Here is a 4,773-nt window from a genome sequence, read left to right as displayed (position 1 = left end):
ACCACACTTCCTCCCAGATACAATTTTTAAGACCATCAATTAAAAATAAACAGGTTTTCCGGCTGTAAGAGTTTAGCTTTTGTTTCATTTCCAGTTTGCCTGGAGCCCAGAAGTCCAGATGTGTCTGAGAGAGGGGGAGATAGTAAGACCAAATGTTGCTCGAAACCTTGGAGACATGTTTAGTTCCAGCATGAACTGGAGTTTTACTAGATTAGGGATTAATATAGGCTATGTCCTTCAATTCCCCTACATTATTTCCTACTGCCTAGTGAGCAATAGGAATAACTCAAGGGCCAATGGCACAGAACGCCTTAGAAATTGAAATTCATGAGTTCAATTACAAAGCATGCTATTGTCGGTTTCTTCCATTGACTCAGGGAACAATCTTCCTATTGGACTAAGCTTAGAAGAAGTGAAAGTTTCCCAGCCAGTCTTTGCATTTATAAACCTATCCCAGCAGTCGCTTCATCACATTTTCCCCCCTTGAACTCTGCCTGTGAGTAAACATCTTCCTAATGATGTGCCCCAAACTGTTTTTAGATTTCAGAGAATTCAGGAGGAGAGCAGAGTGCAACTGTATCTGAAGTGCCACCAAGTAGTCCAGAGGTTAATGACTCAGTGAATGCAAACTCCAAATAAATGGACACATTTCAGAGGAATTATATTTATGATCAGAAAATGAAGGGTGTGTGAATCAGTGAAATTTGGTAACCTTCAAAAAAGAAGGGGAGTGTTTAACTCCCCAGAACGGTACTGGGTAGGGCTGGAATGTAGCTAGATAGATGTCCACCAGCTGCCATTCAGGCACAGCCCAAGCTGGAATCACCACCCTGGGACACAAAATGGGAACACATCTCCAGCTCTGTAACCTTCCTTCCCCAGGGCTGTGTCTGGCCTGGAAATAAAGATCTTTGGAGAAGATGATAAATCCATCCCATGCCCCTGGCTTTAGTCCAGTTCCTCTCACCTCCCTAAATCAGGTCTCAAAGCAACTTGGAGCTTAATGCAGAGGAAGATCATTCTTCTGACTGGAAAATATGAGATGGTGAAATACAAGTTGTAAAAGCTACCTAAGAACTGAACCAAATCAGTTCTGTACCTGCCTAAGGTGATATAATTAGCCCTAAGCTTTGGTTTCTTCATATGTAAAACGGGGACTATAGTGATACTTACCTTAAATGGAGGTTGTGTGGATAAAGTGAGTAGCACAGGGGTGACCCACTAAGCTGTGTTGTTGCAAGGGGTCAGCAATTGATAATATGGAGAGAGGGTCTTCCTTCCTATCCTAGAGGTGAGAGATTCTAGCCAATTGCTCTTTCTCTCTCTCTCTCTCTTTCTCTCTTTCTCTCTCACAAACACCCAATTATACACAATACCTTTAGGGCTATTGAGCAAAATGTTCCTTTAATGTTGTACTGTGGTTAATCTTTTAGGGCTTGGTGAAAGTTATAGCCTCTCTGTTTGGAGGGCCCCTCAGTTCATAAGGGCCTTTAAAGGACTGCATGATGGAGAGTGAAATGCTGACCCAGTTTCTCATTGTCCTGAAATATATCATTTTTGTGATCACTGTTAAGAGATGATGCCTTTGGTTTTATCATGCACGTTTGCCTTGAGCCCAGCCAAATATGACATTACAAAGACCATAGGACAGCAATATTATGATAATTTTCGTGCACTGTGCTGAGTGTTATGCAAGCATGATCTCATGTAACTTTTCACTAAGACCCTAAGGGGTAGCTATTATTTATCTCCCATTTTACTGATAGGGAAATTGAGGCTCAGAGACCTTAAGTAATTTGATTGAGCTCACAGAACCAATCTGTGCAGACCTAGGATTTGAACTCAGATCTGTGAGAACCCCAAGCTCTTAATCCACTCCTTTCTTGCCTGTCTCCCATGCTCGAATGAATGGCATAATGATACTGCAATGTTGGCTTGGCTTCAAGCTTCAGAATGGGGACCCAGGCAAATGGGCTGTCATATGACCTGTCAAAAGAGTTGCCTGTTACTTCTCTTTTCTGGAAGGGCAATGCTTTATCATCCCAAGCTCAGCAGGGTGAAGACTCAGCCCTTCTCTGTGACCTCAGCTTGCCTTCCTTTTAATTCATGGCTCTGACTGTCCCTTACCTTGTAGTTTAAGAGAAGCCATCAAAAGTTCATCTCTTCTCTCCCTCTGCCTCATGGCAGCCAAATCAAAAACACAGAAAGATTGGATTTTCACTGTGGATTGCAACTGTACTGAGCATTTTCCAGCCGCTAACTCTTCAGTCTTACCCCATCCCTGTGAAGGAGATGTTATAGTCCCCATTCTGCAGGTATGGAAACCAAAGCTCAGACAAGTTGTAGATGTGCTGGGATCAGATATCTAGCTGATGCAAAAACTGGTATGTGAATCTTAGATCTAACTGAACACGGTGCTCTTGCTTTTTGCTCAAGCTGTATCCCAAGGCTACGCAGTGCTTCTCAACCAGTGGCAATTTGGCCCTACGGGGGACATTTGGCAATGCCTGGAGACATTTTTGGTTGTCACAGGTTGAGAACCCTGCCCTAATGGTACAGCAGGAAAGCTGTGAGGTATAGTGTGGAAAAGAACAGGCTGATACATGCTAGGTCATCCACAGAGAGTGTATCTCATACCCCAACTCTGCAGGGAGGTCTCATTACCCCCATTTCACAGATAGGGAAACTGAGGCTCAGAAAAGATAAGTGACTTCCCCAAGATCTCACAGTTAGCAATCACTGGAGTTGGAATTAACACTAAGGACTCTTGATCCAAACCTAGATGTTTTCTCCTTATCATGAGTATCCTTCCCTGGGTCCTTGCTTTTCTCATCCAATTTAGACTTTTAGTCTACCTCGATGTTGTTCAGCTAGGTCAGCGGCTCTCAAATGGTAACATGCATCAGATTCCCACAGGGGCTTGTGACAACACCCATTGCTAGGCTCCACCAGAGAGTTCCCAGTTCAGTGGGGCTGGGTTGGGTCCCACAGATTTGCATTTCTGACAACTTCCCAGGTGAGGTTAATGCTGCTGGCCCGGGGGCCACACTCCGAGAACCGCTGAGTTAGGTCCTAAGTGTGCTTTCCTTCCTTCTTCCCTTTGGAGTCCTTTCCTGCCTCCTCCCTGCCTCTCCCTCCCCCAACTGTCTGGGGACACAAAGAGTGCTGACTTTGCAGCCTGGCTCCCATGGACAGGCTGGGCCTGACAGGCCAGTGAAATATTAGTGGAACATGTGAAACCTACAGCCTTATGTAGGCTCGCTGCAGAGCTCAGCCAGATTACATGCGTTACTGGTCCAAGTGTTCCTTACAGTCTCCTGGGAGTGAATTAAAATCATTTGCTGGTGACATGGACGGGTGAACTGGTTCTGGGTCTGGTCTAATCTGGGTCAGAGAGCACAGGCTGATCTGTCATCTGAAACACTGAAAGCTCTCCCAGGCGTCTCCTGGGGACCACGGCTACCCTCTGTGTTGGAGGCAAGAGGGAGGAGGTGCAGATGGAGGCCTGTCCTCTGTCCCTTTGTCTGGCAGCTGCTCTCCTCACAGGGTGGCTGCTTCAGGCAGCAGTAGGTGGTCTGCTTAAGGGGCTGGGAAACCAGGCTTCCCACAGCCCTGGGGGGTTCCCTCCAATTTATTACCTCTGAATGCTTGGAACATCTGATGTGCCAGAAGTCCAGGAATTTGTGATGAATGTACAATCAAGGCATATGCTGTGCTCACACTAGCACTAAACAGGCCAAGAGGGGGGCTATAGAGACTCGAATTTACTGAGCCTGATTATGTGCCAGGCATTGTGCTTGATGCTTTACAATCATCTCATTTAATCCTTGTAACACTCTTGCAAGTTAGGTATTCTTACTTGCATGAAGAAATTAGGGCTTCAAGAAGCCAACTGACTTACCTAAGCACATAAACCTTGTAAGTGAAGCAGCCAGGATTTCAGCCTGGGGTAATCTGACCCTGGCAGCTGTTATCTTTCCATTTAATGAGAGCGGAGGTGGGGAGAGAGAGAGAGAAAGAAACTTGAAAGCTTGAGGTTCAGAGGAGGTGGGGATGCCTTATGTCTTGTGCCTTGTGATTTACTGGGCAGTTACTTACTAGGCCAGTTTTGACTTTAGCCAACCTCCATCAAGAAATTTTGAAGAGGCACTTCTGCTTGGTGCAGAGAAATTGAGAACAAGGGCAAATAATGGGCCAGTCTATGCTGTAAGGGGTTTGTCACCATTGCTAAGCAAGTGACATGTGGAGAGACTGTTCCCCTGAGAGCTTATAGGAGGCACAGGAAGTCCCAACAATACTGAGGGAATTTTAGAAGAAGGATAATATAGGATATTAGGAAGTGGAGGCTTGATCAGGGTAGAGATGCAATTTGTTCTCCTCTAAACCAAGGTTTACTATCCCTTCTTATCTTATTAGACATAAACAGAGCTCACTGCCTTCCTTCTTTTTATGAGTAGGAAAAATAAATCAACTTGCTCCCGATAGTTTCCCTGACTTGCAACAATAAAATCAAAATAGATCTTTGTTATTTCATCTCAGCCCAGAAGAAGATGAAAGAAACATGAGCCGGAGGGATTTGCCAACCCACTCTCTCTGTGGTCCCGATGCCCCGGTTTTAATTGCAAGTAGGAAGGGCACTTGTATCGGCAAGACTTTTTTAGTGTTCACTCATCTTGAGCAAATTGTGGCATCCATGGAGTGGGAAGAACCAAATATTTAAACCACTTTTGTGGGTAATTGGCCTTGGCCCTCCTAATCCCATAATATGCTTAG

Source organism: Microcebus murinus, chromosome 9 (assembly GCF_040939455.1).
Source record: "Microcebus murinus isolate Inina chromosome 9, M.murinus_Inina_mat1.0, whole genome shotgun sequence".
Lineage (NCBI taxonomy): Eukaryota > Metazoa > Chordata > Mammalia > Primates > Cheirogaleidae > Microcebus > Microcebus murinus.
This window is presented reverse-complemented; position numbering follows the sequence as displayed.